We start from the raw sequence: 15,058 nt of genomic DNA on the forward strand, positions 1-15,058 counted from the left end.
ACCAGTTTTTCATTTTTATCCTTTGAAATGTGCAGGGCTTCTAAAAGGAGCCTCACATTAGCTGAGATGTTCCTACCGTTGTCATAGCCAGCTTGATCAGTCTGGGAAGGTAAGACTTCTGTTGGCAAGTAGTTTGGCAAAAATCTTGCTCTCTACATTAACGAGGGAGATTGGTCTATAATTTTTAGGGCGATCCGGATCATTTTCAGCTTTTGGGAATAAAATGAGGAGCGCTTCAGCGAAGGTTCCAGATGAATTATCTTTGTAGATATTTATTTATTTTTAAAGTGCACAAACAGCCTTTGGACATGGTGGCACTGTTACAAGAATGCTCACTTAGTTGCAGAAAAAGTCACAGACAGAAAAGAGAGCATAAAGCAGTCGAGGTTCGTAGGGTTACAGGCAAATCTGGTACTGACCGATAACTGTACATGAATATATGGTGCAGTGGGCAGCGTGGTTGGAGGTTGAAGGTTACAGTGAACCGGCAATTACAACATAAGTATCATGTTGCACCTCCTGTAAGAGTTGGCAGATGGTGCTGAAGTGTGCGTGTGTGCCATAGAAAAATAACCTTGTTTTCAAGGCTTTGCAGCAGGCATGGTGAGAGTGTTCATTCCTGAGGGAAGGTGGCAGGGTGTTCCATTGTTTAGAGGCAATGAAAGGGTAGCTGGCTCCGCCAGCCTTGGCAAGCTTAACCACAGGGGTGTAGAGCTGGTTAAGGTAGTGTGCTCTTGTGGGCCTGGATGAGACTGCTCTGACTAGTGTCTACGACAGATATGCTGGGGCTGTGTGCGTGAGGCACTTGTGCGTGATGGCAAGTGACTTGAAGAGCATGCATTCTTTAACAGGAGACACTGTGCGGAGCGTCTAGCAGCTGAGATGTGGTCCCTCTTTGATATGGTGAGAGCCGCGCAGAGAGCATTATTTTGAATTATTTGCAGTCTGACGTTTTTTACTGAGGTGCTGGCTAAAGATGAGAGGAATATAGAGTTTTAAGTCTAGAGGTTAAGGAGCCAGAAAACGGATCAAAATAATATGTGGGTGGTCCATCTGGTCCAGGAGCCTTGCCCCTTACCAACCTCTTAATGGCTTAGTTGATTTTCTGTATAGAGAGATCTCCTTCCAAACAACCAAGGTCTAATGATGGATACCAACATCTGGTGATGTTGTCAAACATTTTTTTTAAGACTGGCCTCTGGGACCAATGTCTCCTGGGAATACAGATCATTATAGAAGACTTCTACAATTCCAGATGGATTAGTTATAACGGAGCCGGAAGGATTTTTAACGTGGGAGGTGTTTTTTATTTTCTGGCTTTAAGATAAAAAGCGAGGCTTTGCCACCTTTGTTGGAGGTTTGGTAAATTTTGGATTTGTATTTTAAGATGGCACCTGAGGCCTGTTCAGTGAGTTTTTTATTGATTTGAAAGCGCAAGGACAGGACAGTACGAAGATCAATATTAGAAGTGCTGGAAAGCTGAAGGTATAAGGCATCAAGGTATTTTTTATATTGATTCTTTTTTATACTAGAATATGCAATTATGTGACCTCTTAAGGTAGCTTTGAAAGAATCCCAATTTGTGGACACCAAGGTATTTTCATCTTCATCGAAATTTTCAGCAAAGAAAAGTTGCTGCAAGGACCCAAAGGACTGGGTAAATTGTTGGTCCTGGAGTACACAGTTATTGAATTTCCATCTAGAGGATAGCTTCTTAATATCTGGGGGAATCAAAGGCGGTGATGACAGGGGCATGGTCAGAGATAATATTAGTAATGAGAGGTCAATGATAGTATTTGTGAGTGATTTAGTGGTGAATATATGGTCAAGGTGTGAAAGAGTGTTGTGCGGGTGAGAGTACTCTAAGTGAACCGGGCGGGCACATCTCCAGGTGTCAATAAGGCCGGTTTCTGTAAGGCAGTGCATAAAAGCTTTGCAGGACTTGAAACTTTTAAGAGTATTTGGATTTCCTATCCAAAAAGGGGTCCAAGAAGTGGTTTACATCACCTCATAGAATTAGATTAGAGTAATTTGATTTGAGAATAATTTGTTTGGTAGCATCCCAAAAAAATCAGGATCTGGTAAAGTGGGACCATAAATGCTCAGAAGAGTGACCATATCCGATCCAATAAGCAATTAGACCCAAGTCCATCTCCCATTGGTATCCATGTCTTGACAAAACATTTTATGATAATTTCATACTGATTAGTATGGACACACCATTGTTTTTCTCAACTGCTGGACTTGCAATAACATCCTTGACCCAAAATGGAATCGATAGCGTCTGTGAGAGAAAGATGGGTTTCCTGTTTACAGTCAACTGACAGATTTAGATGTTTAGGGTGGACGATAATTTGGTACCTCTTAATTGGGTTATAAATGTTCTAGGTCAAACATTTAAATACCATTGTACCAATAAAGCATGGCTAGTACTTATGAATATAAATACCTGAGACTGAGAATGTCATGGGCAACTGTAAACCAAATCAGTAAATAGAACAAAATAAGTAAAGAAATAGCCAAATGAAATAAGCGCCCCAAAGACAAAGGCAAAACACATAAGGATAAAACAAAAGGAAAGAGGGGAAGGAAGGGGATACTTGACCAAGTTGTGTAAGCCAGGGAGTATGGACATAACGCTGAACAGAATAAGAGGTTAAAGCACATTGAATGTTGGGAGAACAGAAAGGGTCAAGTTGCAACCTGGAGAAAAGGGAGAAAATGATATAGGAGCAGATGACGCCAACAGGGCCAAAAAAGTTAAATCCGCCCTGGAGGAAAAAGGGTACCAAAGCAGTGATCAGCCCACCACAATTGAGGGCAAATATTAGAAACTGCAACACACACTGATGCAAGGTGGTTTAGGTTGAAATTACCTTTAAAAAAAAAAAAAATGGTTGCATTGACCAAAAGTTCTAAAAATGCTACCACCAAAGGTTCGAACACCACCTTCCGTTACAAAAAAAAAAGAAAAGGACCCTGCTGTGCCGGTTCCCGATCACGGAAATGAAAGGGAACTGGCGCTGCAGGAAACCAGCATGTAGATGAAGGTACGTTGTGTTTGTTTATGTTGGGGGTGTGCTGAGGTTGTGGCTGGGGGATGTGTTATGGATGTGTTATGGATGTGTTATGGATGTGTTATGGATGTGTTATGGGTGTGTGTGAGAATGTATGCATGTTGGCATGAGAAAGGTGCAAACCTTTGGTAGTTCGCACCTTTCTCGTGCAAACTATTTGCCTGCGGTACTTTCAGCCATGGGCAAATCACTCAGATTCATGCAAGGTATCAAGATGCAGGTGGAAGGGGGCAACGTATCCATACTGTTAGTCTTGAGGGAACGTATGAAAGCCTTAAGGTCCGCAGGATCATCAAATATCAAAGTACGACCTTTATATGTCACTACGGTTGATACAGTCCATATCTGACATGAAGTTGTTTCAAAGCAGGGCGATAAGAGCGGAACTCCTTTCTACGTTGGGATGTCTGCTCAGCCACATCTTGAGATATATGAATCGTACATCCATGCCAAACGAGGGTATTCTTCTCTTTGACCATTGAAATGATGAGCTGCAATTGAGTGTACTCCAGTAGGAAGAAAATCAAAGTGCGCTGTGGTTATTGTGGTGATGGAGAGCTTCTCATAGGGCCTATGCGATGAGCGCGTTGAATATTGAGGGAGATTTCTTTTGGGATATGAATTAAAGCCGATAACATATTTTGCAGGAACAAAATGGAGTCTTTCCCCTCAGATCCCTCAACAAGGGCAGTAATGGATAGGTTGTTGCGCTTACTTCTGTTTTCTAATTCCTCATGTTTTTGGAGATCTTTCACCACTTTTTCCAACTGAGTGACTCTAGGTGAATAGTCCTCCACATAACCAATTCTGCTTTCCATTTCACTCATTGTTTTCGAAGACATTCCATCTTTCATGAAGTTGCTGTAATTTTTGGTTGGTGGTTCGATAAAAGGTTTGAGTGACCTTATCTCTTGTAAAATGACCTAAATGGCAGGGTCTGTGGATGATAGCGGCAAAGGCGACTCACTTTTAAGTCATTTGAGTGGCAGAAATGGATAGTACATCTTTAGAGGCTGTAGGTGATTTTTGGTTATTTTGACCAGAAACCATGTTCAGGAGTTAATGACCAGGCAAAAAGCAGATAAAGTAGTAAGAGAAAAATATTACACCAGCATAAAAATTAATAGTTTCCAAGGAGAAGCGTTTTTAAAAGTAACGGAGATGAAGTCAATGGTGTTACCTCAAATATGTGCTCCAGTGCTGTTTTTTTTTTTTTAACAAATCCCTTTCTTCCGGCTATAATATCAGTGGCCATGAGGTGGCGCTGAGTTGAAAAACTAGTGAGCCCGACAAGGCCTGAACCAGCTGGTTGCGTGACTGCCACTACCAGGGGCCTCCACACGGAAGATGGACACTTGCAGTGCTGGCAGTCGCAGGAGGCATATGGAGGTGTCCTTATCAGCGACGGAGCGCGCACCAGCAAAGAAATGAGACACCCGCAACGGTTGTGATATAGTAAGGTGAGGGACGGGAAAGACTTTCGGCAAAGTGTGTTGCGAATTAAGTAAATGAGGTGGGCCGGAGCGTCGCATTAATGCAACCATCTTCCTCAGCACCAAGCCACGCCCTCCATGTGTAGCTTTTTCATTGATGATAATGGTGCACATTTTAATGATAATAAGCAATACCAATAATAAATATTAGGGACCTTAATTGATTTGCATGACCCAATAAGCGGGCAGAGATGAGACTCTTGGATAATAAATCGCGCTGTCTTAAGTCATCCCTTGACTTAATAGCTCTCTATGGGTCTTTTAGGTAGCTGTCTGCCACTGATCGGGGTAAGCTCAGCTATTACACAGTCCAATGATTTCGAATGATTGGAGCACTGCCATCAAATATTAAAGAACAAGTTTGGAGCACCTCACTTCCTCTAACATAGACCACTTCCCCCTTCACAAAATATTCAAAAACCTAAGGGCTCCATCATTTATACAATATTTTTAAAATGTTTTGTATGTAATAATATAGCTGGATGAGATGTGAGCTGCTGACCAAATATTGCACTGTGTCCTTATGTCTAGTACACATCCAAGCTCTTTGTGCTAACCCTGAATGTGTGGCAAAGGGGGGAGGGGGCTCCGTTTGGAACAACTAATACATATAGCCTGGCAATGAAGACCCATTTTCTGGTGAAGGGAAGATCCATTTTTGAAACTGGATCGTGTTGTTTTAGATTGTTAAATACTCAGTTGCTGTTTAGAAAATGAGGTGCATCTCCCTTTCATCCAGCCGAAAGAAATGTTTGCACTCTAAAAAGGATTAAATTCCATAACATGTAAGCACGGGAAGTGAATTCACAGCTCCACTATCGCCAGCTATCAAAATCATTGCATTTGTAGGCCAGATTAAAGAGCAGATTATTGTATATAGAAGAGAAGGGGCCAATGACAGACCAGGGGGAAACATTTCGAGTTGTAAGCTACTAGCCAACCATAAATGGTCATTTTGCCCATAGCCTATCCCATACTTTCATGGCCACCATGATAAAGGGGGTAGCTTGTATACTGCTAGGGTCTGTCTGGTGGCATCTGGATAATGTCTCTTAGGGGAGTTCCTACTATGTCATCCTCTATCTCTTTCCATTGTTTTCATGAGTGTGGATTTAGTCATTCTCCCCGATATGCACAATTGAGTAGCCTCAAAGTATTTTTTTGTGTCAGGGTACGATGGACCCACACAAGAAAGCAGTAGAAATAAAATGTTCCTAGCTATTCATGGTCTAGAAGCCTTCCAGATAAAGCCTAAAACACCTCAAGGAACAGAGATTTTTTTTTTTGGCAACATACATTTACAAAGTTTGGAAGGCATGTAGAAGCCTCAGGAGAATGTTAAATTTGACAGACTGAAATGACCCTTGCCAACATAGGCATTCAGGAGTCTCCAAGACTGCCTATGCAGTAAAATCTGCTCTGTGTAGATCTGCCATCTTGTCATGCGCATCCCGAGCCAGGTTCACGTAAAGCTTGAGGCCACCTGAAATTTAATCGGAGCATCTTTAAGGCCAGGCTAAAATACCTAGGTTCAGAGATGGAGAACATAGGGAGCCACCTTGCATGTACGTGCTCCATATCCATGTATGCTGCACCAAGGGCAGCACTACTATCTCTAATATTAGGGTAGACCACAATCGCCCTTCTCCAGCATGTGGTTTGGCATGGGTTCACATTGTGAGAAACCTGAAGTTGTCTCCCTAGCTAGTCCCCCAGGGATCTATCATCCAGGTGGCCAGGACAGGGCAATCACTATTGGATCCAGTTCCGGGGGGCGGACCAGTGAGGAAATCACCTGGATGGGGGGGTCCTCAGGGAGTGGGGCACTGATGAGGGAGATGCGGTATCCCCCTTTAACACCTTTCACCCCATCCTTTTCTGTAGGATGTCCCAAACCACTGCCCCTCCCCCCTTTTCCAACACGAACACTTTCACACAAAGGACAACGGACTAACACCAGAGCTGTTTACCTGTCATTTCCCAATACAAGGGGCAGGCAAAGTCAGGCAATTGATCAGAATCACACACCGGATGGCCCTTTTCCTTCCGCACAGGGATAAAAGGTGGAGCCAGAGAGCACAGTTTGAGCAAGGCGATCTCGGCAGACGACACAACGAGATGACTATCACACGGCAGTTCAAGAAACTGTGAAAGGCGGCAGGAATCTAGAGGGTGGCGAGGAGAGATCTGACCTTGCCCTTTTCGTCCCAGACCCGCAGAGCCTTCGGGGAAGAGAGCCTAAAACCATGAACAATAGCACAAGAGTTCTGCAGCAGATGTTAACGGTACATGGGCAAACCTATGCTGATAAACAGGAGTGAGGGAAGCGACCGCGCCCGTGGCATCGGCATTGACTCCAGAGAAGCCAACAGCCAAGCGGTCCATCACAGCCGGTGAGTTGAGGGGAGAACCAATAAAAACTGGGCTGTGTTGAGTAGGAATCACAAAGTGGCAAGTTGTGAACCAAAGCTGATGAACTTTTGAATGAACTGTAAAATGTGTGAAGGGGAGACCAGCGGGAGAGGGAAACCGGCACCACATGGGTGCCAACTCAAGAGACCCTGGTCAAGCACCATATATGAGAAACTACAACTGCCAGAAGGCCGTAGGAAGGCCAGCGAAATGGGTGAAAGTGGTCATACAGAGGATCGTGCAAAATCCCCATACAATCGAAAGACTTTGATCTACGAGCACTTTAAAAGAAAGGGAAGTGAATCCCACAAATGAGAGAAACGAGGGACGTGAATCCTGCATTGATAGAAAGCAACAAAGTGAATCCCATAACGCTTCAGAGTAAAGCGAATCTGAAGTCAAGAAAGATTGGCACCCAGAAGAGGGGGGGGGGGGGACCCAGGGGTGAACCCATCAGCCAATGAATATTGGAAACTAACTTTCATTTGTTAAAGGGACTTTTGTTTTTGTTAGCTGAACACGCCAGGTCCTCTAAGGCAAGAGACTTTCAAGGGAAACTAGACTTCGCCATTGATGGTCCTGCAAGCTGCCATTGGAACTAGTCTCGTGCTGGAGAAGCCCGAGACTGTACTGTGCTCCAAGCTCCCATCTTCTTACCTCGTGGTCAAAACGTGTGCAAGGGAAACCCAAGCTACCGCACCCTGACATATTATTTTAAGAACACTTCTTTCCTTTCTTGAGAAATATCCCAGACCCTTTTTTTGTATTAGTTGTGAGGTTTGGCAATAGGTTTCTTAGTATATGTCCTTCTTATTTTGACACGACGCCACTAGGTGTCATGACGCGCACTCCATGGAAGCTATGGAGCCGATGGAAGGGCTGATTCCGTTCCTCCACCAGCGGTCTAGTCTCCCATGTACTGCACGTTACCGTCATGACGCATATATATAGGCGTCACACGCGGTAATCGATGCGTTGCAACCTTGCTTTCCTCGCCAGGTTTTGTACGCTAGTGCTCCTCTCTGACTTCCCTTGTTTATTCCCGCTTGTTTTCTCTTCTCAAGTCCTCAGTGATTACCCGCTAAGCTCCTAGCCTTTGATCTCTCATGGTGCTTCCTCCACTCCTCTGTTCCTCCCGCTTTGTAGTCCTTGTTCCTTATTCCGCTCTAGTGCTTTTCCCTAACTTGTTGTACATACATCTACGATTGTATGCCCCTTCCCACCGCAGCCTTCTGCAGACCTCTTCCTCGTTCCTCGGCTACGGTCTCCATCCAAACAGCGCTATATACGCTAGCTCGACTCCAGCAGTGTCTTCTGGGAATTGAAGTCCTCATCTACTTCAACGGAAAGCCTTCAGCCTTGATATTCGTAGTGCTACTACATCCAAGCACACCAGGGTTTTTCAGCCACGCTTTTCCCTGGAATTGGGGGCGGACTCCCTGAGGGTCCCTTCTGCCTTGCTGTTTGACAGCGGGCAGGGTGGCTTCCAGTGGAGCTCGTCCCAAACTCAACAGGAAAGGACTGGACCTCTGGAGAGAACGGAGAGACAGCGACACAGACAGTTCCTCAGAAGAACTGAGTTCAGGTGAGGAGGAGGAGGAGGGAACCAAGGAGGGTATTTGTCAAGCAACTACTACTTCATCGCATGACACTAGGACTGCCTTATTTTCATTTGATGGTCGACGCTTGCTTCCATCTTAGATTTAGGTTTAGAATAGGCGTTTTCCCAAACTGCATACAGAATTCATTGTTCAATAAACAGCCTTGAACTGTGATCACTTCTGTCGGTCTTGCTTGTTGTTACCATGAGTTCCTCACAACATGCTCATGAATATTCCCTGTAGTCAGGCTGGTAATCCTCTGTAAAAGAAAAAAGCTTCACTTTCACTTTAAAACTATATTTCTCCTCTATTTCTGCCCCCATCCAATGACCGCCCTCTCCCTAAGCCCCACCTCTGACAGCAATCTTCAGAATTTGACTGCACACTTCAGTGTTGGGAGTCTTTGAGTTGCTCTCTGAGGTATTTTGTACTTTATTCCAAATATTTCACACAAGTTCTATTTTTGTTCCATCAGAGTCTGTGTGATCCTATCTTCATCGGCTGGCAACAGGGATCCGTTGTCAGTGAAGTTTTGCGCCCCTCAAATGCGATTCTTTGTCAAAGTTTCTGGAAGGCCATCTTGAGCCTACTTCGCGCCCTCTGACCATGACAGAGGAGAAAAAGGAGGGAAGGACACTTTTCATGCCCTGCACCCAATGCGGGCTAAAGAACGTCTTCGTGGAGGACAAACATCTAATGTCTATACTGCCTGCACCCGGACCACAACGAGGACGGGTGCGAGATATGCCTGGGCTTCTCGAAGAAGATGACGAAAGACCGGTCTAGAAGGCTGGCGGCATGGCTCAAGTCTAGCAAGGCCTCTGAACCGTGCTCCGAGAAAGATCATGCCTCACCCAGGACCGGTCGGTCCAAGGAGTGGTCTCACTGCGGGAGGAGGTCGAAGTCTTTTGTGGACGCCCCATATATGGGGGTCCAAGACCAGGCCAAGAACTGCAAGACCAATTCCGCCAGGTTCGCCACTGATGCAGTGCCCAGGTCGGATATACCGGGATCGCCGTCCGCCTACTTAGCCGGTCTGCCTTCGGGTTTCTGCTCAAAGACGAAGACCTCCACAACGGCAAAGTTAAGGGAGAAATCGGAGAAACCGAGGCTGGAAGAAGAGAAGGCCTCACAGGCTCTTCGGGTGCAGCAGAAGATGCTGAGAGTATCCCTGCCTTCCAGGCGTGACACGGCTGCCAAGACTGCGGGCACCCCTGGAGGTGGGGGGAGGGCCATCATTTGTGGTCCGGGTACACGGCCCTCAGGAGGGAAAAAGAGGGGGTCGAGGAGGCCCCAAAGCAGCCCTCCAAGGTTTACGTTTAGCCAATGGACATCTCCACGGACGACGATTACCAAGCATCTGTCCAAACAGTCCATGAGGAGGAGGATGACGGCGCAGGGTCTAGCACTCCATCATTCCCTCTTCAGCCGTGGGACATATCCATGGACATCCTGTCCACTATCCACACCCTACTGACGAAGATCCAGCAGAGTTTGCCTCCAGCACTTGTTGTTCTGCAGGCCCCTGATCAGCCTCCACGCAAGAAGAGGAAGCGTCGCCCTATGCCTCCTCCACCATGTCGGGACCCGACTCCACCAGCGGACCCGGGTACACACGCGAGCACTGTATGGAGATGGCCACGGAAACCGATGAGGATATGGACTTTGTTCCGGCAGACGGCGAATCGCCGCACCTGGATGCTCCTAATAGAGGCTCTCTACCAGACTAGGTGGGATCATTCCATTCGATCTCCAAGGCCTTCGAGCTGTTCCATCTGGTGCCCGAGGAAACCAAAAAGTAGTGCTTCCTATATCAGTGACCGGAGTCCAAGAGGAAGACTATCATGGCTGTATTCTTTTCGGACATTTGGGAGGAGCCCTGGGCCTCATGAAGAACCCATGCATGGCTCCAACCAAACAGGAAAGGTTGGTGAAGAAATACAGGGTGCCAGACTCCACATCCAAGTGTTTCAGGTCACAACTGTCGCCTGACTCTGTAGTGTCGGCCGCTGCAAGAAAATGTTCAGCCAACCCGGCATCTGCATCATCAATCCCTCCGGACAATGAGTAGATGGACGGCATGGGGAAGAGTCATCTACACGGCTGCATCCTTGATCAAAGCAGCTAATGCTGTGGCTATCTTGTCCCGATGTGACCGGGAGCTTTGGTACAAGCTGGACCCTATCCTGGCAAGAAAACTGAGGCTCTCGCCCTCTTACAGTAAGGGTAGGTGGCGTCGGACCATGACATTACTGTGGCACTAGACATCGCTGACCCGGATTTCTGGCACATGGGGAAATGGTTTTTTGTCTTCGTCGGCAGGGTTGGTTGAAGGCCATTAAACTTGGCCAAGACGTTCATGCAAAGGTGCTGGACTTGCCGTTCGATGACAAAAATCTGTTTGGCAAGGAGGTCGATTAATTCCTTCAAGCCATAAATACAGACACAGAGACAGCGCGTTCCCTTGGCATTCTGCAGTAGCATCGCTCGTCGTCTTTTCGCTCCTCCATAGGGAAATCGAGCTGATCATCCAAGGGATACTCCACGTTTTACAGACAACCTCCCCGATCATCCACTCAGGAAGCCTACAGGGGTCGCTACCAGGCCTACAATAGCAGAGATCGGCTTTGCCGTCGCCCATAGGGCAGGGCGCCGGTGCCCTAGCAAGCCTGAACCGGCCAAGACATCAGACCTCCACTCGTGCACCCCAGTGGGAGGTCGACTGACGGGATTCGTCAGCGAGTGGAAGAAGATCACAGCTGGACGCTCTCGCCCAGGGACACACTTTGGTGTTCCAATGCAGGTGCCCTCGTATTGCACTGGTTCCCAGTCAGGAGCAGCACATCCCTCAGCTCCTGCAAGAAGTGCGAGCCATGTTACGGAAAGGGATGATAGTTTGTTCCCCAACGGGTCTGGAGCTCCCAAGTCTATTCCAGTTACTTTCTGGTCATAAAGAAGAAAGGGGTGTGGGGGGGGGTTGGAGACCCAACCAAGATCTACGCCGTCTGAACAAGTACCTGAAGTCCCAAAAATTCTGAGGGTCACATTGCAGCAGGTGCTCGGCCAACAGGAGGAAGGGAATTTCTTGACGTTGTTGAACCTAGAGGATGTGTGCTTCCATGTCACCATCCATAGGAAACATTCTAGGTTCCTTCGGTTCGTGGTTCAAGGACAACACTACCAGTTCACGGCCCTACCATTTGGGTTAAAATCGGCCCCAAAAGTGTCCACAAAATGCCTGGCCCCGGTGGCGGCCCACCTGCCTTTGCCCAGCATACCGGTACCTGGACGATTGGCTGATGCGCACCCGCTCCCGGGAACTTGCCGACAAGCACACAAAGGAGACCGCCCGGCTACTGATGGAGCTGGGATTCTCCGTAAACTATCCAAAGTCCTGCTTAACGCCATCGCAGAACACGCTGCTCCACGGTGCCTGACTCAACACAGTGGCCTGCCTGGTGGCACCCTCGGAGGAGAGACTAGAAGCCATTCAAGGGAAGGTGCATCAAGTCGTTGCTGGACTTGATGTCGTCCTGCATCTACCTGGTCTGTCTCTGCAGGTTGAAGATGCAACCCCTACAGGGATTCTTGGATGCACGTTGAATACAAGTTTCTGGGAGTTTTGCTGACAAGATCCCCCTCAAAAAGTAGTTCCGGTGTGCGATAGTGTTGCGGGGCGGGGGGTACACTCTCACTTCGCCTAGGGGATAGGATTTCAAACCCTGCCATACCAGGAGACGGTCACCATGGATGCCTCTCTGGAAGGTTGTGGGGCCCACACCGGACGTCTACACACCAGAGGTCTGTGGCTTCCGGAGGAGAAGGATCTGCACATCAACATTGTGGCGCTATGGGCAGTGTTCTGGGCCCTCAAGTCTTTCCTGCCGTCTCTGAAGGGTAAGGTGGTGAGGATCTTCACGGACAACACCACCATCTTGTTCTACATCAGGAAGCAAGGGTGCACTCTATCCCCAGTGCTCTCCAAGGAAGCTCTGGAATTGTGGCACTTTGCCATTGGGCATGGGATGTTCCTTGTCCTGCTCCACATGGGAGGCGTCACAAACACCATCGCAAGATCTGTCAGCAGGGAACTGCGTCCCTGCCACAAGTGGGACATTCCTCAGGATCCAGTGGACCGTCTGTTTGTCAAATGGGGCAGACCTCCGATTGATATTTTTGCCACGGGGGCGAACTCCAAATGCCAGAAGTTTGCCCGTAAATTACAGCAACCGAGGAGCTTGGAGGACGCGTTCTCCTTCCTGTGGGATGGTCTGTTTCTGTACGCCTTTCCCCCGTTTCCTCTCCTGCTACATGTGATCAACATACCCCAACAGTGTCAGTGTAGGCTGATACTCATTGACCCGGCGTGGCCGAGGCAGATTTGGTATCTGGGCCTACTCAACCTGTCGGCGTTGCTTCCAGTCAAGTTGCCGGTACTTCCGGATCTGCTCACCAGAGAGGGATGCGCAATCCTTCATCACGACTCGGGATCCCTGAACCTGAAGGCAGGGCACCTGCAGGCTTAGAGTTAAGGGGTTATGAGCTGCCAGCGGACTGCAGGGAGGTCCTCACCAAAGCCAGGGTGTCGTTGACTCTAAAGTGTTGTGGCCATAAGTGGCAGCATTTTTTTTTTCTACGTGGTGCCGGTCACAGAAGATTATCCCTCTGAGGGTCACGGCCCCACAGATTCTTCCATCCTTGCTTTCCTTGGCAAAAGCTGGTCTGGCTCACACGTCCATCAGTGTACACCTGGCGGCCATCTCACGCTACACCAGATCCCTGTGAAGATCCTTATTGTGGTCCTACAGACTCACAAAGGAGTTTCTCAAGGGGCTTTTTTGATACTTCCCACCGGTGAAGGCGCCTGCCCCGGCATGGGAACTCAACGTAGTCCTGACAAGACTTATGGGGGCACCCTTCACACCTATGCATCAAGCCCCACTCAAGATTCTCTTGTGGAAGACTGCATTCCTTATGGCCATCACATCAGCCAGACAAGTGGGCGAGATCCAGGCTCTATCCTGCAAGAAGCCATATCTGACTTTCCACAAATCGAGGGTGGTGCTGCTGCGTACGCATCCCTCTTTCATACCGAAGGTTCAGTCGGAATTCCACTTAACGAACCTTTTGTGTTATTTGTTTTCTTCCTGAAAACTTTGTCGCCAGCGGAGAGGGCCTTGCATTCGCTGTATGTTTCTCGAGTTTTCGGAAGACTTCTCAATCGTTTGTCCACTTTGGACCTGTGAATAATGGGAAGGCCTTGTCCAAGGCTCCAATCTCAAGATGGATCTCCGGCTGCATCGCGTACTGTCATCGGTTGGCTAACCGGCATAAGCCTGGCCGCCCTAGAGCCCACTCCACCAGAGCGATCGCTGCGACAACGGCATTCCTTTCTGGTGTACCCCTGCTCGACATCTGCAGGGCTCTGATGTGGAAGTCCACGCATACCTTCACAAGGTTCTACTGCGTCGACAGGGATTCCAGGGAGGAGTTCAGAATCGGCCAGGCAGTGCTATGCAATCTGATGGCTTGAGGTGAGTCTGTTCCAGGGTTATGTGTTGATTACTTCTGTTGAGCCTTGCCACCTCCTGTGGTAGTGTAATGTGTACTGATGTGTATTCGTTATTCATGAGCATGTGAATCCATGCAGACCCCATGCTGCAGAAGATTAAGTTAATTACCTGTAACTTATGTTCTCCAGCATGGGTCTGACATGGATTCACATGCGAACCCTCCCCCTCCCTCCGGCCCCTCTGCGGCTCTTCTTGGTCATACTGCCACTTTACGTGCTTACCAAATCTGAAGATGGCTGCCACAGGTGGGGCTTAGGGAGGTGATTGTCATTGGATGGGGGCAATATGACCCAGAGGATAGTGATTGGTTTAAAGGAGAAATACAGTTTTAAAGTGAAAGTGAACCGTTTTTTTCTTTTACCAAGGATTTCCAGCATGACGGGGAATATTCATGAGCATGTGAATCCATGCCTGACGCATGCTGGAGAACAAAAGTTACAATTGCTGAAAAGGTGCAACATAAGTTAGCAGCACGGTAGTGAGCAGTTTTTAGTAAAATTCACATAGCATGGCGGGCACGTTGGTAGCGGCGTGCTGTGGCAGGCGGTAAGCCCAGAATGGTTGGAAAATTGAGAAATAAGGTATCAAATCGCAATGGTGCTAGAGATTTGGCAATAGTAACGTTTGAGCTGGTCAGAACGGGCTGGTTCACTAATAAGTTGTGACATAGGCAGCATAGCAAATGGAGTCACAATCAAACAGTGCGGACTAGTTCACTAATAAGTAATGACGTAGGCAGCGTAGCAAATTGAAGCACAATGCTAACGTGTTGTAGTCAATGATAATGATGTGTTATTTATATAGCGCCTTAATCCAAAGCTCTTTACAGAGCACATATTTACGTACAATATCACCCAACCGAAATTGGTACTCATTTATCGATCTCGGAAGGATGAAAGGCT

General features: G+C 47.6%; 1 protein-coding gene across 1 annotated transcript in view; it reads left to right on the plus strand.

Moving 5' to 3' along the window:
• DOCK9 (dedicator of cytokinesis 9) overlaps positions 1–15,058 on the plus strand; it is a 2,709,375-nt gene that overhangs the window by 207,279 nt on the left and 2,487,038 nt on the right. The gene's annotated exons all lie outside the window — the stretch shown is intronic.

Source organism: Ambystoma mexicanum, chromosome 7q (genome assembly GCF_040938575.1).
Source record: "Ambystoma mexicanum isolate Mex_15411 chromosome 7q, UKY_AmexF1_1, whole genome shotgun sequence".
In the NCBI taxonomy this organism is placed as follows: domain Eukaryota; kingdom Metazoa; phylum Chordata; class Amphibia; order Caudata; family Ambystomatidae; genus Ambystoma; species Ambystoma mexicanum.